Source organism: Anolis sagrei, chromosome Y, assembly GCF_037176765.1.
Source record: "Anolis sagrei isolate rAnoSag1 chromosome Y, rAnoSag1.mat, whole genome shotgun sequence".
NCBI classification, from domain to species: Eukaryota; Metazoa; Chordata; class Lepidosauria; order Squamata; family Dactyloidae; genus Anolis; species Anolis sagrei.
The window spans coordinates 59481271-59506431 of NC_090035.1; positions in this window are offsets into that span (position 1 = coordinate 59481271).

Genomic DNA, 25161 nt, shown 5'->3' on the forward strand with positions numbered 1-25161 from the left:
AGCCGCTGGGTGAGATCATCCGGAGTTTCGGGGTGCGGTGTCATCTGTACGCAGATGATGTCCAACTCTGTCACTCCTTCCCACCTGCTACTAAGGAGGCTGTCGAGGTCCTGAACCGGTGCCTGGCTGCTGTAATGGACTGGATGAGGGCGAACAAACTGAAATTAAATCCAGACAAGACAGAGGTACTCCTGGTCAGTCGCAAGGCCGAGCAGGGTATAGGGTTACAGCCTGTGCTGGATGGGGTCGCACTCCCCTTGAAGGCGCAGGTTCGCAGCTTGGGTGTGATCCTGGATTCATCGTTGAGCCTGGATCCCCAGGTTTCAGCGGTGACCAGGGGAACATTTGCACAGCTTAGGCTCGTGCGCCAGCTGCGCCCGTACCTTGGGAAGTCTGACTTGGCCACGGTGGTACATGCTCTGGTCACATCCCGCCTTGACTACTGCAACGCTCTCTACGTGGGGCTGCCCTTGAAGACGGCCCGGAAGCTTCAGCTAGTCCAGCGCGCGGCAGCCATGTTACTAACAGGAGCAGGACGCAGGGAGCATACAACGCCCTTGTTGTTCCAGCTCCACTGGCTGCCGATCTGCTACTGGGCCCAATTTAAGGTGCTGGTGCTATCCTATAAAGCCCTAAACGGTTCTGGCCCAAAATACCTTTCGGACCGCATCTCGGCCTATGAGCCCACGAGGACCTTGAGATCGTCTGGGGAGGCCCTTCTCTCGATCCCACCTGCCTCACAGGCACGTCTGGCGGGGCCGAGGGAGAGGGCCTTCTCAGTGGTGGCCCCCCGGCTGTGGAACACCCTCCCTGTAGACATCAGACAGGCGCCCTCCCTTATGTCCTTCCGGAAGAGCCTGAAGACATGGCTATTCGAGAAGGCATTTAACTAAATGCTACAGTAACTGGAAATGACAACTGGAACGGAATATAGACTACGAGATGGGTTATGATTCTATGATAAGACGAAGCGGATTATTTTAGTGTAATTAGTTAATAGTGTATTAATGATATGTTGTTTTTGTCATTGTAGTTATTGTGAAACATGTTTTTATATGTTGTACACCGCCACGAGTCGCCCTAGGGCTGAGAGCGGCGGTTAACGAATGCAGCAAATAAATAAATAAATAAATAAATAAGAAAACTATAGAGAAAACCAACAAAAAGATAGACAAACTGGACGAAATAACGGAGAAGATAAACAAAATGCAGGAAAGGACAGAGAGAAGCGAAACAGAGTACCAAATTAGAATCAGGAATATTGAAGAAAAAGAACAAGACAATTTACGGAGTATAATAACTGAAATAATGGCAAAGATCCTAGATCTACCATCGCAGGAGATGGACAAAAACATTGACAGGCTGTACAGAGTGCAAACAATGTATGCAAAGAAGAAGGGAACAGCTAGAGACATTGTGGTCCACTTGACAAGAAAACATTTGAGAGACCAAATATTAAAAAACAACGCTAAAGAACCCACAATCTTCAGAGGCATAAAGTGATCATTTTGAAAGAAGTGTCAGCCTCCGATATGAGTAAGAGAAAACAATATTACTTTTCAACAGATGAATTAAAAAGGATGCAGATAAAATTCAGATGGGAAAAAAGAGAGGGTGTAATGGCAACCTATAAGGAAGAAAAATGCTGGATAACATCAGTAGAAAAAGCCAAGACTTTCTATCAAGAACTCAGAAAAGACCAGGATGATAAGAAAAAACAACCGGAAAGAGACCCAGGTAGGCAGGAGGAGAGTGATTCGGAGGCGGATGACATGGAAACAACATTGATATGGGATCCAACCAAAAGAAATAAAGGAGAGAAAAGAGCCAGGCAGATTTCCCCTGAAGATTATGGGAAACAAATGCATAAGAGCAAAGCAACCAAGGACTCAGTAGATATAAAATTAGATGATGGCGCTAAAAATTTTGTCGAATAATGTTAACGGCCTAAACAGCCCGAATAAAAGAAAACTAATTAGCAACATGCTCAAGAGTTTAAAGTGTGATATAATAGCGATCCAAGAGACACACATAATGCAAAGACACTCTGCATATTTGAAAAACAAATATCTAGGAAAATTATTCTATTCATCGGCAGCACAAAAAAAGAGAGGGGTGGCATTATACATCAAGGAAAACTTAAAGCCTGAGTTAGCCTTCAAGGACCAGGATGGGAGGATGATAGGTGTGGTGTGTGAAGTAAATGGCCTAAGTATACTCATTTGCAATATCTATGCACCCAACAGAGCTAAATCCGGCTTTGTTAAATCTCTAAAAAAGGAACTAGCAGAGCACAGAACATATAATATTGTAATTGTGGGAGATTTTAACGGAGTTCTAGACAATAAAATAGACAAAGTTGGGGAAAAAACAAGGGGGGGGGGGAGACCCCAAAAATGGGAACCAGCCACTAATCTTTACACAGCTACAAAAAGAATACCATTTACAAGATATCTGGCGGACTTTGAATCCAGAAGCAAGAGATTATACTTTTTTCTCAAAAAGGCACGAGACATGGTCTCGCATTGACATGTGCTGGGTGTCCAAGTCGTTAGTCACTAAAACTAAGAAAGTAACAATAATACCTAGAACTCATACCGATCATTGCCCATTGAAAATTGATATGGTAATTAGTCTAAAAGAGAGAAGATGGAGGCTAAATGATTGGTTAATACAATCAAAAGAAGATATTATGCGCAATAAGGAAATATTAAAGGAATACTTTGAGAAGAATACAGGTAAAGGAACCAAATTAGGAATAGTATGGGACGCTAGCAAGGCGGTTATCCGTGGCCATTTTATACAGCAAGGAGCTATTAAAAGGGAAAAAAGAAAAGAGGAAGAAGGGAAATTGGTGGAAAAATTAAAAAGCAAAGAGGATGAATTAAAGAAAAGGCCGGGAAATAAAAAAAATCAACTAGAAATAGAAATGCTGAGGAAAGAGGTCAATGTGACCCAAATAAATCAAATAGCTAGAAAATTAAAATACTTAAGAGCTCAATTTTTTGTCAAAGCTAATAAGCCGGGGAAATTTTTTAGCAAGAATGTTGCCAAAGAGGAGACAACAGAATTTTATAACACAAATAATAGAGGAAGGTAAGATTTATATGAAGGAAAAAGAGATTGCAGATAAATTCAGGGAATACTACCAAAAGCTATACAAAAAAGATATAGCTACAGAGGAAGATATAGTGAAGTATATCTCCGATCAGAAAATCTCTAAAATATTGGATTCGGAAAGAGAAACATTAAATAAGGCAATAGAAGATGAAGAAATCACAAGAGCTATCAAGAGGATGGCCAACAATAAAGCTCCAGGCCCAGATGGGTTGACGGCGCATTACTATAAAACATTCAAAGATGAATTGATCACCTGCTTAAAAGAAATAATGAATAATATCCTGGAAGGTGAGGGAATGCCAGAGACGTGGAAAGAAGCATATATATCGCTAATCCACAAAGAGAACACTGAGACCACAAAACTAAAAAACTACCGCCCTATCTCCCTTCTGAACTGTGATTGTAAGATATTTACAAGCATTACAGCAGAGAGATTTAAAGTACTATTAAGAGAAAAAATCAAAGAAGATCAAAGGGGTTTTTTACCGGGGAGGCAGATGAGAGACAACAGCCGGATAATTCTTTTTTTTTTTTTTTGAAATGATTTTTATTAAGTTTTTCACAATCCACACATGGAAAGAGGGGGAACAAAAAACAAGAAGATAGAACAGTAGGAAAGGGAGAGGTACACACACACAAAAAAAAAACAAAAACACAGAAACCCACCATATCTAACTACCATCTAATACATACAATACAACTACTCAAACTATTCTAAAATGACTTCCACTCCAACCTCAGGATCTTTTCAAGATATTTCTTCACCTTAATATCTATTCTCATCCCATTGTTTTTTCAGCTTTCTTTTCATAATCATATATCAGGGACCAATCTGTCCTCCTCAAAACTCTTCCTTCATTTCTTCTCAACAAAAAAGTTAGTTCGTCCATGTCTCTTATTTCTTTAATTTTCTTCCACCAGTCTTCAATACTCGGAACCTCACCATTCTTCCAGTATTTGGCAAAAACCATCCTAGCCGCCGTTGTGCAATAGGTAAATAATTTATCTTCATTCTCATCCAGTTTACAGTCATCATCTGTAAATCCCAGAAGATAATATTCAGGTTTCTTCTTAAAGCTTTTCTTTAATATTTTTTGTAACTCCTCATGAATAATAGACCAGAACTTTGTTGTTTCTTTACATGTCCACCACATGTGGTAAAAGGTGCCTACTTGCTCACTACATTTCCAGCACTTATCTGATACATTTTGATACATATGGCTCAGTCTACTCGGAGTCAAATACCACCTATAAAACATTTTATACCAATTTTCTTTTAAGTCCATAGCATATGTGTATTTCAATTTTTTATTCCACATCCTTTCCCATTCCCCAAAGTGGATGGGCCTTCTTATATTTTCCGCCCATTTAATCATAGAGGTTTTCACCTGTTCTGTTTCTGTCATCCACTGGAGCAATTTATTGTATAATATTGTAACCGTTTTCCTTTGTGTTTTTAGTATTCTATCCCATATATTCTCGTTCCAATCAAAACCTGTTTTTTGATCTTGTTTAAAATAGTCTTTAATTTGTAGGTAATTTAACCAAGTTATATTGCTAAATAAAGTCTTTAATTGTTCAAATGATTTCATCTCTATTGTCCCCTTCACCAATATATCCTTGTATCTTGGCCATGTCCTCCATCCTAGTAGTCTTCTTTGATGCGCTTCCATTGCTGAAATCCATAATGGTGTTGTTTTATAGAAAAGAGCTTTGTACCTCATCCATGTCCGTAGTAGGGAGGCTCGCACGAAATGATTACCGAAGTTTTTCTCCTTCATCTCTCTGTTATACCATATATACGCGTGCCATCCCACTCTTAAATCATAACCTTCTAGATTTAGGCACTTCTCTTTGTCTAAAGTCATCCAATCCCTAATCCAGGACAGTGCGCAGGCCTCATGGTAGGTCTTCAGATCGGGAAATCCCAATCCTCCTCTTGTTTTCTTATCTATTAAATTCATATAGTTAATTCTTGGTCTTTTTCCTTTCCAGACGAATTTCATTAAATCTTTCTTCCACTGTTTGAACAAAGTTTGACTTCTTATTATCGGTATATTCTGGAACAAGAACATAAGTTTTGGTAATACATTCATTTTTATCAAGGATATTCTACCCAGGAGGGATAGTTTCAGCCGGTCCCAGTTCTGCAGATCCCTTTGGACCTTCTTCCAAACTAATTCATAGTTATTCTTTAAAAGTTGTCCATTTCTAGCTGTGATCCAGACTCCTAGATATCTAATTTTCTTGACACCTTCAATTCCAGCCTGTTGTTGAATCTTTATTTGTTTCTCCTTATTCACATTCTTAAATAAAAGTTTAGTTTTTTTCATATTCATCTTAAAACCTGCCACCTTTCCAAAATCTTCTATTTTATTTATCCAACTTTGTAAATTTTTCTCAACAGCCGGATAATTCTTAACATCATAGAGTACTATGAAAAAAATCATCAAAAGGAAGTAGGTCTGCTTTTTCTTGACGCCGAAAAAGCCTTTGACCATACAAATTGGGACTTCCTATTATCAACGCTGAGGGAAATGGACATAGGCTATCATATAATGAATGCTGTAAAGACAATGTACTCTAGACAAACAGCTAAAGTACTAATTAACGGCCTACGCACAGAGGAAGTGGAAATACAAAGAGGAGTAAGGCAAGGGTGTCCCCTCTCCCCCTTTTGTTTATATTGGTGTTAGAAGTTTTGTTGGAAGATTTAAGAAAGGACAAAGAATTAAAAGGCCTCAAAATAAGATCAGAAGAATACAAAATATTAGCATTTGCAGACGATGTGGTTTGCATTATGGAAAATCCAGTGGAGAATACCCAGAAATTGATATTTAAAATCGAGGGATTCGGGAAATTAGCGGGGTTCAAGATAAATAGAAATAAAACAAAGATTCTTACTAAAAATGTTAAGACAGAAAGAAAGGCCAAAATTGTCACCAACTCCAGAATAGAAGTAGTTAAAAAAATTAAATATTTAGGCATTGTAATCTCGTCCTCAAACATACATTTGTTTAAGGACAACTACGAAAAAACCTGGTGCCTCATACAGAAGAAACTTAATAACTGGAAGTACTTAAATTTATCAATATTAGGGAAGATTGCAGCCATAAAAATGAGTGTATTACCTAGAATGATATCTATGTTCCAGATGATTCCAATCATTAAGACCAATACATGTTTCCAAAAATGGAATAAAGATATATTAAAGTTTATATGGGATGGAAAGAAAGCCAGGACAAAGATAAAAAATCTCACAGATGCCAAAAGCAGGGGTGGATTAGCCATGCCGGATATGCAGCTTTATTTCGAGGCTTGTGCTTTGTCATGGGTGAGAATATGGGCTACCCTAGAGCAAAAAAAGATATTAACACTAGAGAGTCACGACATTAGAAGAGGGTGGCACGCCTATTTAAGCTATGGAAAAGCACGGATAGAAAAAAACTTTACCAACCACTTTATCAGAGGTCCCCTTCTAAAAACTTGGAATAAATATAAAGATATCATGTACCCCAGAATACCCATGTGGACATCGCCAGTGGAGGCATTCCACAAAAGAGAATTACCGAAAAACAAATGGCTGAGCTACAGGCAACTACTGGTTAAAATCAACGATGAATGGCATCTGAGGTCTATGGATGAACTAAAGAGGGAAGACAAAGAACTAAATTGGTTGCAATACTTACAAATTAAAGAAACCCTAAAGGTAGACTTAAAAGTGGAATTTAGCGAACAGGACACATGCTGGGACATGATTATGCAAAAAGATAAGAAGCTGATCAGGATTTTATATCGAAGCCTGCTAGAATGGAGCAACGAAAAAGAACTAGTGAAAGAAAATATGGTCAAGTGGGCCAGAGACATTGGCCATTCTATACTTCTAAGTGAATTTGAACAAGTATGGAAGGTTGAGCTAAAATACACCAGAGCCATTAGTGTAGTAGAGAACTGGCACAAAGTTTTCTATAGATGGCACTTGACACCTGTCCAGCTAGCGAAATTTAATAAAAATTATAATACGCATTGTTGGAAGTGCGAAAAAAAGGCTGGAACATACTTCCACCTGTATTGGAGCTGCAAAAGAATTAAAAAGGTCTGGACAATGGTTCATAAACACACACAAAATATCATTAAAACAAAGTTTGACATTAAACCTGAATACTACTTACTAAACATAACAGATTTAAGCTTAAAGAAAAATGAAGAAAAAATTATGTTTTACCTATCGGCGGCGGCCAAAATATTAATAGCACAAAAATGGAAAAGTAAAGAAATTCCAAAGGATGAAGAGTGGATAAAGAAGATAATAGACTTCAGGAATTGTGACAGATTATCGAGTCAACTAGAGGAATATAACAATTCTAAACAAACAAATTGGAATTACCTTGAAGAATATTTGAAAAATAAATTTAAGCTAGATATATAAAGGTCTATGGGTAAGAAGAATAAGAGTAGCAAAAAATAAGAAAAAGGATTAATGAAAAGAAATAATTAATCCTCTGTGGACTGAACGGAAGTGACACACATACCCGTTTGTCTTGCCCCCCCCCCAGTTTCCCCCCACCCTTTTAACCTTTCCCCCCATTCTCTCTTTACCTCTCTATCCTATCCTCACGGTTTGTCTAAATTTCACAACTTTCTATCACAATGATTGTTCTCCCTCTTTCACTGTAAAAGAAAATGGTATAAACATAATTTTTTTAAAAAAAGATTTTACCTTCTTCTCGAACCGACACAATACATGGTACCGTATAGACATGATATGGGGAACAAAAGCAATTGTCTCAAAAACTACAAAAGCCAAGATCTTGACAAGAATAAACTCTGATCACTCCCCGATAGAAGTGATCCTTGAGAACACAGATAATAGCAAAAAAATATTTAAATGGAGATTAGATGAACAGCTAATACGAGAACACAAGGATCAGGAGACTAACAAGAAGGTACTGGAGGAGTTCTTCAAGATCAACACGGAAAAGGATACAACAATGGACATTATATGGGATACATCTAAAGCATATATAAGATGTTACTTTATACAACAGAAAGCAATGAGAAACAGAATTAGAAATGGCAAACTTAGAAAAATAGAGAATGAAATCCAAAATGCGGAGGTAGAACTTAAGAAAAACCCAAAAAACAAGAAAATGTGTCTACAATTGGACATATTAAAGAAAAGGATAAACCCATACCAACTAGAGGAAATAAGTCAAAAACTAAAATATGTGAAACAAAATCATTTCGAAAATGCCGGTAAAATAGGGAAATATCTAGCATGGGAAATTAAAAAGAAAAAGCATAAACAACATATAAACAAAATAGAAGAAGGAGGGAAATGCTACATTAATCAAACAGAAATTGAAGAGCAATTCCGCAAATTCTATAGGAAACTATATGCGGATGATAATATCCGTAAAGAAAAGGTTACTCAGTATTTGGGAAAACAGAAAATAAAGAGACTGTCAGAAGAGGAAAGAGGAATACTGAATAAGAAAGTGGCAGAGGATGAAGTACAGAAGATAATAGCAGACCTACCCCCAAACAAATCCCCTGGTCCGGATGGACTCACGGACAAATACCATAAAACTTTCAGCGATGTATTAACACCACATCTGATGAAAGTAATAAATAAAATCTTAGAGGAGAGGAGGATACCAGACTCATGGAGGACTGCACATATAACCTTAATACCTAAAGAAGAGCAGGACAACACAAAAGTTAAAAATTTTCGACCAATTTCCTTACTTAATGCCGATTATAAAATCTTCTCGGAATTGCTAGCGTCAAGGCTGAAAAGGGTTCTCAATTCAAGGATAAACAAAGATCAGACTGGCTTTCTACCAGGAAGACAAATAAGTAATAACACCAGATTGATTCTTAATGCAATAGAATATTATGAGAGACATATACAAAAAGAGGTAGGGCTTCTATTCTTGGATGCCGAGAAAACTTTTGACAGGGTCAATTGGGGATTTATAACTGAACTACTGAAAGAAATGGACGCTGGTTTCCACTTTATGAACGCAATCAAGGCAACATATGCACAACAATCCGCTAGAATTATAGTAAATGGACAGATCTCTGAATTAATTAAGATAAATAGGGGAACTAGACAGGGATGTCCACTGCCCTCACTGATCTTCATCTTGATCCTAGAGGTACTATTGGAAAGCATTAGAAATAATCAAGAAATAAAAGGATTAAAGGTGAGATCATACAAGTACAAAGTAGCCGCATTCGCAGATGATGTGATGTGATGTGATGTGCCTAATGGAGGACCCAATAGAACAGTGGGACAAATGGTGGGCGGAAATTGAGTCATTCGGAGAAGTGGGCGGGTTGAATATAAATACAGACAAGACTAAGTTTTTGGTTAAGAACATGTCAAGAAAGAGGAAGGAAGAACTATGGAAGAAAAACAGGGATTGAAGTTGTAACAAAGGTAAAATATCTGGGGATTTAGTTAACAGCTAGCAATGCTCAATCACTTAAAAATAATTATGATACCAAATGGAAGAAGATAAAGGAAAAAATGGGACAATGGCAGAAGTTAGACTTATCTCTTTTAGGAAGGATAGTGCTGACTAAAATGAACATTCTTGCGGAGGTCCTATATTTATTCTGAATGATCCCAATAGTAAGAACCAAAAAACCCCTAGATAAATGGCAAAAAGACATTAATAGATTTATCTGGCAAAATAAAAAAGCCAGAATAAAATTCAGAAACTTAAGTGATGAAACGAAGAGGGGTGGATTAGGACTGCCGGATCTCCAGCTTTACTACGATGCAGCGGCACTGACTTGGGTTAAGGATTGGGCCATACTAAAAAAAAACAACAGAATGCTAGCATTAGAAGGAGAAGATCTGAACAGAGGCTGGCATAGTTATTTATGGAAAGGAAAGGTTGGGGTGGAAAGAAAATTCAACAACCACTATCAGGGCATCGCTGATTAAAATATGGAACAAATACAAAGGAAAATGGTATACTAGGACACCGATGTGGCTGTCACCAAATGAGGCGGACCAGAGAAGGGAAACATCAAATGACAGATGGCTGACATACAAACAATTGCTTAATATAAACAACCAAGAAATAATTAAAACACTGGAGGAGATACAACAAATAGAACCCAAGTTTTCTTGGTTCCAGTACTGGCAAGTCAATGAAAACTTTATGGAAGATAGAAAAGTAGGATTCGAACTTAAAGAAACTTTGTGGGATAAAATAATAAAAATGGAAAGCAAGCTGATCAAAAGACTGTACCAACAACTCTTACTGTGGGCAACGGAGGAAGAACAGGTAAAGGAAGTGGGCTAAAATGGTAGGACACATGTCAGAGTGGGAGGAGGTATGGATAAAAAAAACTGAAGTATGCGTATGCTACGGAGATCAAAGAAAATTGAGTAAAGATGTTCTTCCTATGGTACCAAACCCTGAAAAACTAGCGAAATATAGCAAGGGGAAGATTGATAAAAAGTGCTGGAGATGTAGGAAGAAAACGGGTACATTCAAGCACATGTGGTGGGAGTGTGGAGTTGTTAAAAAGTTCTGGTCTGAGGTACATAGAAAAATGAGAGAGATCTTCCAACTCAATTTTGAACTCAAACCAGAATATTTCCTACTAGGAATAACTAACCTAAAACTGAATAAGAACGACGATAAAATCTCTTTTTACCTGTATTGCCCGCGTATGGAAAACTGAAAACACAGCAACTTTTGATTCATGGATCAATAAGGCTATGGATATCATTAAGATGGACTTGCTAACACAAAAACATAAGAAAAAATAGTACAACAGATAACACCAACTGGAACAAGTTCATTAATTTTCTAAAGAAAAATAACCTCAAATATTGTTAAAATAGGAAGGAAAGAAGAATTCCGGAAGTGATATTAAAAGTAGGTTAAAAATTAACCATCAAAACAAAATACGTTGGGAATGAATTAAACTCAGGTTGCTCGAGGTTCCTGGAAGTTAGGGGAAAACCATATGTATTTATGTATTTATGTACTGATGTGTATAGATATCGAAATGTGTTGTAGGGGGAGGGGGGGCTATGACAACATTTAGTTTAGGAATTTGGGCTAGGTAAATAATTTGGTAGATAGGAACAAATACGACTTGAGAAAATAGACATGGATGATTTTGTAGAATATAATACATAGAGAGAATTTGTCTGTACTGTTCATCTTGTTTGTCAATTTGTATACGTTGAAAAAATCTTTTCAATAAAAATATTTTTTTTAAAAAAAAGAAACACAGGAGAAATTGCAAGAAACACAAGAGAAAATGCAAACATCACAAGAAAAATTACAAGACAGGCTGGAAAAAATGATCAAAGATGAAATGGGGAAAGTGAGAGATGAGATTAAAGATGTCTATGCCCGAGTTTTTAAGGTTGGCTTTGAGCCTATCTTTAAATCTCTTTTCCTGTCCATCAACATTCCATTTTCCGTTCTTGAGTTCAGAGTAGAGCAACTGCTTTGGAGACGGTAGTCGGGCATCCAGACAACGTGGCCGGTCCAGCGGAGTTAATGGCGGAGGACAATTGCTTCAGTGCTGGTGGTCTTTGCTTCTTCCAGCATGCTGACGTTTGTGCACTTGTCTTCCCAAGTGATTTGCAGGATTTTTCGGAGGCAGCGCTGATGGAATCGTTCCAGGAGTTGCATGTGAGGTCTGTAAACAGTCCACGTTTCGCTGGCATATAGCAGGGTTGGGAGGACAATAGCTTTATAAACAAACACCTTGGTATTCCTACAGATGTCCCGATGCTCAAACATTCTGTGCTTCATTTGGAAAAATTCTGCACTAGCAGAGCTCAGGCAGTTTTGAATTTTGGTGCCAATGTTGACTTTGGTGGAGAGGTGGCTGTCAAGGTAGCAGAAATTGTCAACATTTTCTAATGTCACACCATTACGCTGTATCTCTGGCATTGGAGAGGGGTTGGCTGGTGATTGCTGGAACAGCACTTTGGTTTTCTCGATGTTCAATGCTTCTGCAAAGGTGTTTAGAGTGGCTTGTAGATCTTCTGAATGCGCACAGATGACATTGTCATCAGTATACTGGATTTCTATAACAGATGTTATTGTAACCTTGGTTTTGGCTTTCAGCTTGCCATCTGTCCAATAGATGATTTCCATTCTGGTGGAAAGCTTCCCATCAACAAGGTGAAGTATCATAGCGATGAAGATGGAGAATAAAGTTGGGGCAATAACACATCCCTGTTTGACACCTGATGCCACCTTAAATGGGTCACTTTGGGAGCCATTGCTGTCCAAGAGTGTTGCCATCATGTCATCATGTAGGAGGCTCAGGATGTTCACAAATTTTTAGGGCACCTGATTTTTTGGAGGATGGTCCAGTGAGCACTGTGTTGAATGCCTTTGCAAGGTCAATGAATGCCATGATTTTGTTCCCTGCATTTTTCTTGGTGCTGTCGTGCAGTGAAAATCATGTCCTCTGTTCCTCTGGAGGGGCGGGAGCCATTCTGGGATTCTGGGGGGGAGGGGTAGAAGGTGGTTTGCAAGGATTCTTGCAAGGATTTTCCCATCTGAGGTTAGAAGGGAGATACCTCGATAGTTTCTATAGTCTATTCTTTCCCCCTTTTTTTTAAGAGGGTGATGATGGTGGCATTCTTGAAATATGCTGGGGTTTTCTTGGTCACCCACACTTTTTCTATGAGCTAGTGGAGTTTTTATGTCAGCTCAGGTTCTCCCTCTTTAAAGATTTCAGCAGGGATCCCATCAGGTCTGCTGGCTTTTTTTTTTTTTTTTTGGCTAATGGCATTACTGACTTTTTCCAAACTAGGCAGTGCTGCAAGCTCATCCCTGTTTCGTTGTTGCAGGATTTGTGATAGAACCTCTTCAGCCACATTAGAGCTGCAGTTCAGGAGGCTTTGGTAGTGTTCTTTCCAATGTAGTGCAATTGATTTTTTGTCCTTCAGGAGTTTGGTTCCATCTGATGAGCGTAGAGGCTGTGTGCCATGGTTTCTTGGTCCATAAATGACCTTTGTGGCTTTGAAAAATCCATGAGCATCATGGGTATCTGCCAGATGTTGGATTTCTTCAGCCTTCTTTGTCCACCAGTTGTTCTTGAGTTATCTTGTCCTTCTTTGGACCTCAGCTTTTGCACTGATGTAGATTTTTTTTCTTAGCAGCACAGTTGATGTCTCTCTGCCATGTTTGGAAGGCTTTCCTTTTCTTGACAGTTAGCTGTTGGATCTCGTCATTTTCGTCAAACCAATCTTGATGTTTCTTGGTTTGATATCCAATTGTTTCTTTACAGGCTGTGATGATGGAGGTCTTCAGTTTGTTCCAATGTTCCTCAACATTTTCAGGGTGTTCTGTAGGTAGATGGTCCTTGGGTGCTGTTTGGCGAAGGGCTCACCTGGAGGGCTCCTGAAGGGCTTGGGTGTTCATTTTGCACCTTGTCTTTCTTCCTTGGAATCTGCGCTTGGGGGCGATCTTGATAGCTATTGTGGATTGGATTAGCCTGTGGTCTGTCCATAGTCGTCAGCACCTGCCATGGCTCTTGTGAAGAGCACATCACGGTGGTCTCTGGCACACGTGATTACGTAGTCTAAGGTGTACCATTGCTTTGACCGGGGGTGCTTCCATGACATCTTGAGCTTGTTTTTCTGGCAGAAGAGCATGTTGGTAATGACAAGGTTGTGTTCCACGCATGTGGTGAGAAGCAGGATGCCATTTGAGTTGCTGTTTCCAACCCCATCTTTTCCTATGGTCCCTGGCCACAGGTCAAAGCTTTGCTCGACTCTTGCATTAAAGTCCCCCAATGAATCATCTGAGCAATGGTGTTATGCCTCTGCTTGCAGTCTGTCTGCTTGATCTTCTTGCAGCAGCCAAGAATGTGATCTATTGTTTCATTTGCTTCCTTACAGAGTCTACACTTGGGATCTGTTATCAACTTTTCAATTCTGGCTTTGATCGCATTTGTTCTAATGGCTTGCTCTTGGGCTGCTATAATCAGGCCCTCCATCTCCTTTTTTAAAATTCCATTTGTGAGCGACATCCACGTTTTTTCTTTGTCAATTTTTCTCTCAATTTTTCCCAGGAACTGTCCATTGGGAGCCTTCTTTTGCCAGTTTTCTCTTCTGCTCTGCTTTGTATTTTTACAATAGTCCCTTTTTGTCTTTTGCACTTGAAACAGTTTTCTGCTATTGCTTTCCATCAATGTTTGTTCTTTACTGTGTTTCACATAATCTGCCAATGCATGTTTCTCTTCTTCTACCATTTGTTTCACTTGCAATAACCCTCTGTCTCCTGATTTTCTGGGCAGGTAAAGTCTGTCGACATCACTACGCGGGTGTATAACAAAAGACGTGAGGCTGGAGACTTATTAATATGATGTCTCAACAGGATGGATCTTCCCAAAGGTTTTCCTTTCCTTGAAAAAAGTAAAACTCCCACCCCTGTGCCTCCAATTTGATAGCGAGACGATGATGGGTATGTGTTATGGTGAAGTGAACACTGCTTGTCTTTAAACTTTCTTTTGAATTAGAGCTGCCACCAACCTAAGATGTTTTAGGATTTTTAAAATAATAATAAAACAATTTGAGGTGAACTTTTCCCACTACTGTCAACACTGCTCTACTGTTTGTTGAGAGGCTTCTCTGTAATAACAGGGTGTTAAAAATGCTGGAACTATCACAAAGGCTTGACAATTGAATCATGTACAGTGGAAACTTTTTTGAAGGTTAAATAGAATAAGATGTTTTTACAACAGACAACTAACCACTCCTGAGAGGTACAAAAAGCATGTCCCCCTTTCTTAGCTATTATAGTTTTTATCCCTCTTTGGAGGCAAAGGACTATCTACCCTACCTTAATGGTGACTGGTCAGTGCGTAGGGTGAATTTTTTCCCCCCAGAGGTAAGGTTTTAACTTTGTGGTTGGCCACACAATCGCTAGACATTCTCTCTCAATGACCGAAAGGTGCTGTTCTCTCTCTAGGAGTTTCTTACTTAAGTAAAGAACAGGCTGCAAATCACCTTCGGCATTTTCCGGACTGAGAGCTGCTCCAAGTCCCACCTTAGAGGCGTCAGTAGTTAACACAAACTGCTTACTAAAGGCAGGTGCTCTCAATATTGGTGTGGTTATTAAAGCCCTTCTCACAATCTCATAGGATGCTTCACACTCCGGTGTCCAAACAATCTTGTCAGGTGTTGACTTTTTAGTACCATCTGTCAGTGCTGCAGCTAAGGTACTGAAGTCTGGGATAAATCATCTATAGAATCCCACTACACCTAAGAAAGATCTTAATTGTTTCTTAGTGTGTGGATTAGGCCAGTCCTTTATGGCCTGCATCTTGTCTAAATCAGGTAAGATTGTCCCACCTCCGACAATGTGCCTTAGGTATTTAACCTGAGGTCTGGCCATCTGACATTTTGAAGCCTTTACTGTCTGACTAGTCTCCTGGATCTTTCCTAGCACCTTCGCAAGATGCTCAAGGAGCTCTGCCCAGGTCTTACTGAATATCACAATATCATCTATGTAAGCTTGTACAAACCCTCTCATAGCTGTCAGCATTCTGTCAATCAAGCATTGGAATGTGGCAGGTGCATTTTTAAGTCCAAACGCAAACACAATGAAATGGAATAGCCCATCCCGGGTTACAAAAGCAGTCTTCTCTCGGGGTGCATGGCTACCTGCCAGTACCCTTTGGTCAAATCTAAGATAGTAATGTATCTAGCTGACCCTATGGTTTCTATCAGCTTGTCTATCCTGGGCATTGCATAGACATCCAAGGTTGTTAACTGATTTAACCTGTGATAGTCTACATAAAACCTCACAGTATTATCTGGCTTAGGTACTAGTACTACGGGCAATGACTAAGTCCAATGTGGGCTAGGCAAAACTATGGTGAGGTGGATCTATAATTGGTTAAATGGACGAACCCAGGTGGTGCTCACCAATGCTTCCTCTTCATCTTGGAAAGAAGTGACGAGGGTTCCGTCCTGGGCCCGGTCCTGTTCAACTTCTTTATTAATGACTTAGATGAAGGGTTAGAAGGCAGGATCATCAAGTTTGCAGATGACACCAAATTGGGAGGGATAGCCAATAGTCCAGAGGACAGGAGCAGAATTCAAAACGATCTTGACAGATTAGAGAGATGGGCCAAAACTAACAAAATGAAATTCAACAGTGACAAATGCAAGATACTCCACTTTGGCAGAAAAAATGAAATGCAAAGATACAGAATGCGGGACAATGCCTGGCTCGAGAGCAGTACGTGTGAAAAAGATCTTGGAGTCCTCATGGACAACAAGTTAAACATGAGCCAACAATGTGATGTGGCGGCAAAAAAAGCCAATGGGATTTTGGCCTGCATCAATAGGAGCATAGTGTCTAGATCTAAGGAAGTAATGCTACCCCTCTATTCCGCTTTGGTTAGACCACACCTGGAATATTGTGTCCAATTCTGGGCACCACAATTCAAGAGAGATATTGACAAGCTGGAATGTGTCCAGAGGAGGGCGACTAAAATGATAAAGGGTCTGGAGAACAAGCCCTACGAGGAGCGGCTTAGGGAACTGGGCATGTTTAGCCTGAAGAAGAAAAGGCTGAGAGGAGATATGATACCCATGTATAAATATGTGAGAGGAAGCCACAGAGAGGAGGGAGCAAGCTTGTTTTCTGCTTCCTTGCAGACTAGGACGCGGAACAATGGCTTCAAACTACAAGAGAGGAGATTCCATCTGAACATTAGGAAGAACTTCCTGACTGTGAGAGCCATTCGGCAGTGGAACTCTCTGCCCCAGAGTGTGGTGGAGGCTCCTTCTTTGGAAGCTTTTAAGCAGAGGCTGGATGGCCATCTGTCGGGGGTGATTTGTTTAAAATAATCTTTATTAATTTTTCCATAAAACATATAATAACTGATGGATGGGGTAGGAAAGAGGGTATAGGGTAGAGGGGAGGGTAAAAGCAAAGAAAAGGATAGAGAGTAGTGTGATTTATGGGTACTGAAAAGAATATATATATTTATATATATAATCTGCCAGGTGTGAAAACAGAATTGGGAAAGGGGTTGTGGGGAAAGAGTGGGGGAAGTGGGGTGTGCATATTTGATTCTGGCGTTGACTTCCCGGTATCTTTTGGAGGTTCTTCCTATTCCTTCAATCTTTCCCTCTTCTTACTTTCCCTCTTTCGTCTCTTTTCTGCTCTCCCCTTGTTTATCTTTTCCTTCGATTCTTTCACGTGAGTATTTCCATATTTTTTTCTTCTGCTAGGTATGTTGTAACTTGTTTCCAGTCTGTTTCAGCTGTTGGAGTACCCCTTCTTTTTGAGAGTATATATGTTAATTTGTCCATATTTCTTATGTCAAGAATCTTCGTTAGCCATTCCTCTTCTTCCGGGGGATCTTTTTCTTTCCAATGTCTTGCATAGACTATTCTAGCAGCTGTCGTTAGTAAAAATAGTATTTTATCTTTGTTTTTTTCCAATTTTATATTATGCATCCCTAGTAAGAAGGTTTCAGATTTCCAAGGTATGTCAATTTTCAATATTCTTTGTAATGTTTTTTGTATTTTTTCCCAATAGTTTATTGCTTTTGGGTAGGTCCACCATAGGTGGTAGTATGTCCCTTCCTGTTTTCCACATTTCCAACATTTTGTATTTGTGTTTTTGTTGAATTTCCCTAACCTATGAGGCATTATATACCACCTGTGTGCTACCTTAAACCAATTTTCTTTAAGTTCCATTGCTTTTGAGTATTTTAGCTTCTTATTCCATATTTCTTCCCATTCTTCTTTCTTTATCTCTCTTCCTATATTGTCCTTCGACTTCCTCATATAGGTTTTCTCTTTTCCTACATCTCCTTCTTCTTCTAAAAGTTTTTTATATATCTTTGAGATTAATTTGTTTTCTGTTTGCATTATTTGTTGGGGGTGATTTGAGTGCAATGTTCCTGCTTGTTGCCAGGGGGTTGGACTGGATGGCCCATGAGGTCTCTTCCAACTCTTTGATTCTATGATTCTATGACTACTAGATGGTTCAATAAGTCCCAAGTTCAACATCTCTTGGATTTCTCTAGAGATTACCCATGCCTGCTCCCCAGTTACTCTATAGGGTGAAGCTGCAATGGGGTCAGCTGTCCCTGTGTTTATTCTGTGACAGGTTATGTTGGTTCTCCCTGGCACGTTCGAAAACAATCCCCCATATTGTTGTAACAATTCTCTCAGCTGCTCCTTCTCTGTAGCAGAGAGATTTTCACTTCCCTCTACTGAAGGCAAGATACATTCTGTATCAACCCTCCCCCAACCAGACAAGGATATTTCTCCCTCAGTCTCTGGGGAAAGTTGCAAAACCACATTGGCCCTGGAGAAATAAGGCTTGAGTCTATTTACATGCAGCTTTCTGCATCCCCCCCTCCTCATTCTCCTTTGCAATTAAATAGGTTACTTCAGAGTCTTTGCCTACAACAGTGTATTGACCCTCCCAGGCTACCTCCAATTTTCTTTTAGCCCTGGGTTTTAGCACCAACACCTTATCTCCTTCTGAAAAAGTTCTATGCCGTGATTGTAGATCAGCATATTCTTTCTGTCGATTCTGGGCTGCTGTCAGGCGCTGCTGCACAGTCACTGATGAGGGACAAATTTCTTTGGAGATCTTCGATGTAGGTGACATCTTTCTCTATCTCCTCCCATCCTGTCCACGCTTCTCTTAGGATGTCCATGGGACCTCAAGGGGCTCTCCCATACAGTAACTGGAAAGGACTGTACTTTATGCTCTCCTGAGTTACCTCCTGATAGGCAAACAAGAAATGCTGAATCTTCCTGTCCCAATCATTCGAGTTCTTGTGGACATAAGTCCGCAGCATATGGTTCAGAGCAGGCATGTAGCCAGGGAGGGGGGGGGCTTGAGGGCCTTCAGCCCCCCCCCCCCCGAAATTTTCATGGTGGTTTGCAAAAAGGCCTTACTGGTGCATTACTGGTGCATTATTTAAACGGTTATGTTTACTCATATCATGATCTGATCACCATACTCAATATATCCCATATGCATGGGGGTATTGGGGTAATGATACAAAAGGTTTGCTAGGGTAGACTCTCTTTCACTCAGACCCAACCCCCCCCCCCCAAAACTCAGCCCCCCCGAAACCCCCCTGGAAAAAAATTCAGCCCCCCCCCCCCAAAACGAAATCCTGGCTACGGGCCTGGTTCAGAGTAGCATTGAACCTCTCAGTCAGTCCGTTGGATTGGGAATGATACAGAGTCATCATTAGATGTTTGATCCCACATGAACGCAGCATCTCCTTCATCAGCTGTGGCATTAAGGTTGTCCCTAAATCAGTCACTATTGATTTGGGAAACCTCACATGCGCGAACAGGTTCAGTAAAGCTTGTGCCACCATCCTAGAATCAATTCCTTTCAGGGGAATAGCCTCTGGATACCTGGTCACAAAGTCCACTGCTGTTAAGATGAACCAATGTCCATCTCTGGTCACAGGCAACATCAGACCCAGGATAACAATTCCCACTTTATCAAATGGAGTGGGCACTACTGGGATCAGTTGTAACAGCCCTTTTGTCTTGTCTTTGGCCTTGCCCACAAACTTACACGTTTCACACAATCTACGGTAAGTGGTGACATCTTGTCCCATGTTCAGCCAAAAGAACTGGGCCTGAATTTGATTTCTGGTCTTTTTAACTCCTAGATGTCCACTAAATGGCACATAATGGGCCAATTTCATTATTTTCCCTCTGTACTTCTGAGATACTACCAACTGCAGGCATGTAGCCGGGGGGGGGGGGGGGGGGGGGCTTCGCCAAATTCTCATGGTGGTTCGTGAAAAGGCCTTACCAGTGCATTATTTAAACTGTTATGTTTATTCATATCATGATCTGATCACCATACTCAATATATCCCATATGCATGGGGGTATTGGGGTAATGATACAAAAGGTTTGCTAGGCTAGACCCTCTTTCACTCAGACTCAGCCCCTCCCCTCGAAACTCAGCCCCCCCAAGCCCCCCTGAAAAAAATTCAGCCCCCCCCCCCGAAACAAAATTCTGGCTATGGGCCTGACCAGCTGTGTAGTCTCCTCAAGCAGAGTTGGGCCTCATTTGTGTCTGGCCACTCTAAATAACTTGTTAACTAGGGTCTTAAAAATATAGGGCTTCTCTTCTGTGGGTTTGGCATCTTGTGGTCCCACTTCTTCCCACAAACCCTTTAAACTTTCATCTAGTTGTTGTTCTCTTAAGAAATCCGCTGTGTGAATATGTTGTAACTGCACTGGGAATTCTTCCACACTGTCACTCTGAGAGTCAGAAGCCATTTCTGAGGTAATTTCATCTCCCTCCGAGTTCCCGACTTTTTATTCTGGCTTCTAGTTACAACTTTGACTCTTTTACATTGCTCAGAGAGATTGTTCCCTATCAACACAGGAATTTCTAAACTAGATAACACACCAAATCTCCAATGTCCATTAAAGCTTTTATAATGGACTGGAATCTCAGCTATCGGCACTTCAAAAGCTGGCCAATGAATTCCTTTCAGGCGCCAATTTTGTCCAAAAATTATTTGCTCATCTCTTATTAGCTGAGGGTGCACTGGTGATACCTCTGTGCCAGTGTCTCTCAACCCAAGGAGTTTCTACTAATTTACTTTTACTTCTTCTAAGTAATCTTTATTAACTCCTTGATCCACACTCCACACCCTCATAATTTTGACAGGCTCTTCTTTTGGAGTGGGACTTTCACTCAGTGGTTGTGTCTTTTTTACCACTTTAACATATTTAGGTGGGGTCACAGGTCTGATGTTTGTCAATTTTGGGCAGGAGGATTTAATGTGCCCTTTATAACGATTGGATAAATCAGATCTCACTCACTGCCACCAAATTATATTGATCGGATAAATCAGATCTCTCTCGCTGCCACCAATTATAAAGAATCTAGCAAATCGATCTCAATCGCTGGAGACCAAATTATAAAGATCTATTCAGATCACTAATCAATGCTGCCACCAATATATAGAGCGACCACCAATTGTCAAGGGTTAACCAAATTTTAAAAGGCTTATTTACTTTGAAAGTATGCTACCACCATTAGTTTCTTCAAAAGTTGCTTTTGTGATCTTCAAACTTTGAGGCACACTTGAGTCAGGTTTTGATGAACAATAATCAACAAAGTTTATTAATTAGAATGGGTACAAATGCTTCAATATCTTGGCTGTTACAGAAAGTTGTGTCTTAAAAGCGTGATGGTTACATGAATAGTTCTGTTTTAGTTACACAAGAGACTCTACTTTCTCCCTCCACACAAGAATACTGACAGGATAGTTTGTCTGACAGTAATTCTTAAAACAGCACAGATAGACCTAACTTGGATCTATCTTTCTACTTCCCAGCTATCTTCCTAATAGCTGTTAGCTTACTACTAGCTATCCCCACTAGTAACTCTGGCCAAACTCAGGCCTTTCTCTCTCTCTAACCCTCTCAAAACAAAACAAGAATCCTAACAGGACTGAATCTCTGTCAGAAATTCTTCAGTAGCCCAGATAAACTTAATCCTAGTTCTATCCTGCTACTACCCAGCTATACTCCTAATAGCTGTCAGTTTGCTTTAGCTACCCTGCTGGCAAACCTCTGGCTAGGCGTTTGCCTTTTTCTTCTAACCCTTAACACCAAACTCCTAAACACCCCTTCTCCTCAAACCCCAAACTCCCAACAACCCTCTATAACTTAAAGTGCTCCTTTTCCCCCTCTCAGCTTCTCCTAAACTCTGCCCCCTTTTTCTCCATCAATCCCGGCCATTCCCTGCTGCCTTCTTGACTAGGACATGACCCCTGCTCTGAATTACACTAAAATGGCCGCCGAGGCTTCACCATGCCCACATCCTATCTGTATTAAGCTTTCAGGTTTCTCTAGGCCCTCCATCCTGGCTGCTAAATGGTAAGGGTTCTTCACATCCCTCCCCATCTCAAGATGTTTTGCGGAGTGAAGAGGTTTGCTGACCTCTTCCAAAGCAAAACCTAACTTAATATCCTAAGTCTAACTAGACCCCCTAACTAATCTATCTACCTTCCCTATAGTACACAAAACATCTAAATACATTCTGCAATAAACACATTTGCAAATGTTAACATTACATATCAAGTAATCAATACACACAATAAATACACTCCTGTAAAAAGAAAACATGTTAAATACATTACAGTAATGCATATAAACAACCTATCCAAACATTTCTATATTCATACAGTAACTCTGTAAATATTCATTGCCCAATGTAAAACTTACATACCTAACACACTTCCATATAATGTATTTATACCTAATATCTATTGTATAAAACTTATACAGTTCACCATTGTAATGGCACCATACATTTTACAAGCCTGTAATAAAACAGATTAACCATTTTTTAAAACATTACACTACATTATACCTACATTATCTTTCTACATTAACACTTTCATTACTCAATGTGTTATTTGGTCTGGCCCTTGTAGAGAATAAAGTTGCTTTTTTCTTTTACCCAATTCCAATTCTCCTTTCTCTGATACCTAGTCTCAAATTACAACAGGCCAATACACTCCCCACAGTACCACATTCTTCTCCTTTCTCCTCTCCGCTGCTGGAGCTATCCTCTTTCCACCTGGTCTTCCAATTATCAGGAACAGTTCTGCTTTTGTGGAGTTTTAAGGCTTGAAATGAGACTTGCTTCAACGTAGGATCATGTTGTTGTGAAGAATCAGCCCTTCCTTGAATATCCTCTCCTGGCCTTGAAGAGAACTTGCCACCATTGGAAGAACGAACAAGAACACCTTCTCTCTCCATTGCAATCTCATCACTGTAGTCTCGACGAACCTCCGAAGCTGGAAATTATAGATTTTTCCTTTTATCACCATTAACATAGTCAGTGTATATTATTTCTCTTGACAGTCATTCAGCTTGGTTTTTATCATCTTTATCTGGTGTATGATTAGATCTTCTCTCTATGTTTATTTTCTTTTCAGTTATAGGCATATTGAAATGTTCAGGTTTAGTAAGAAGGAGCTGATCTAATGTTTTACTCTCAACAAAATGTCTCTCTTCTTTTTGACGGAGTGAAGAGTGTTTGAGAGTCTTTTTATCTTCACCATTAACTGTTATAGTATACGAGCTTGCTTCAGTCAAATTGTTGATGACAGCTTTTTTATAGGGTTCACTTAGATTCTTAACTTCAACTACAGTTCCAATCTTTAAAAGTTCTTTTGTGCGATCTTCTGGAACCTTTATAGTGAAGGAATCATGTTTGGAAGTTATCTTAACTTCAACTAATCTTTCAGGTGTATGGATCTTAGTTTCACAGAAGGCCTTTGGATATTTTGAACTCTCATCAGTTTCTACTGTCAAATCAAGAGTCTGCTTTTCTTCAGCTTTCTCTTTTGATTGTATTCCACTGTCTTTGTCAAAAAGTTCGGCTGAGGTAATTTCTTTACGTGGAGCTGAAGGTAATACATCTTTTAAGGTCAAGGATTCTTTTTTCTCCTCAGAGTTTATCACTTGTCTTTCCAGACCTATTGTTTCTATATTCTCTTCACTGGCTCTCGCTTCCCTGGCAACCATGACAGGCCCCTTGGTAACTTTCTGTACCACTCCCTTAGCCACGCCATCCAGCCCAGAGTCAGCTCCGCCATCTTTGTCTTTCTCATCCTCCTGAGCCACATTTCTAGCAACCTCAGCTAACACCTTGGCTCTCTTGATGAGGGACAAATGGCCTGGAGTCCCTGGCTGAAACTCCTGGTGCCACTCAACAGCCTGTGCCATGATTTCTATGGCACTGTATAAATCTCCTCCTTGCCTCAAACATGTCTCTGTTGACAAAGCTAGATTTGCGGAACTCTTCAGCACCTCTGTATCTTTCAAAATCATGTATGCTTCATGTACATGGCCTTGATTCAACTTTTGTATTGCCATAGTCAACTTCTCATGTTCACTCTTTAATTCAGCCATGCTTTCTTTCTAAGCCTCCTTTTGTTCTTCTGAAGTAAATGTCTGCTGCTGTCTCTCATGTTCCTGTGCTACCTCCCCTGCCATCCCTCTTTCAGTCCCAGCTTTCTTGTTTTTAGGAGGAGCAATTTATCTCACTTTCTTTCTGATTCCTCAGAAGTACCTTTCTTTGCTTTGGGAGGTGCCATGGTGTCTATTGTATTTGAAAATGGCGCTAGTGATGTTCTTTCTCTGAGGTAATTTCAAAATGTCAATTTTTGGTAAAAATTTACCTCAGGATTATCTTAAAATGTACTGGATTTAGGTGTTACACGATCCACACCGCTGCAAACCAATTATAATGATCGGATAAATCAGATCTCACTCGCTGCCACCAAATTATATTGATCGGATAAATCAGATCTCTCTCGCTGCCACCAATTATAAAGAATCTAGCAAATCGATCTCAATCTCTGGAGACCAAATTATAAAGATCTATTCAGATCACTAATCAATGCTGCCACCAATATGTAGAGCGACCACCAATTGTCAAGGGTTAACCAAATTTTAAAAGGCTTATTTACTCTGAAAGTATGCTACCACCATTAGTTTCTTCAAAAGTTGCTTTTGTGATCTTCAAACTTTGAGGCACACTTGAGTCAGGTTTTGATGAACAATAATCAACAAAGTTTATTAATTAGAATGGGTACAAATGCTTCAATATCTTGGCTGTTACAGAAAGTTGTGTCTTAAAAGCGTGATGGTTACATGAATAGTTCTGTTTTAGTTACACAAGAGACTCTACTTTCTCCCTCCACACAAGAATACTGACAGGATAGTTTGTCTGACAGTAATTCTTAAAACAGCACAGATAGTCCTAACTTGGATCTATCTTTCTACTTCCCAGCTATCTTCCTAATAGCTGTTAGCTTACTACTAGCTATCCCCACTAGTAACTCTGGCCAAACTCAGGCCTTTCTCTCTCTCTAACCCTCTCAAAACAAAACAAGAATCCTAACAGGACTGAATCTCTGTCAGAAATTCTTCAGTAGCCCAGATAAACTTAATCCTAGTTCTATCCTGCTACTACCCAGCTATACTCCTAAT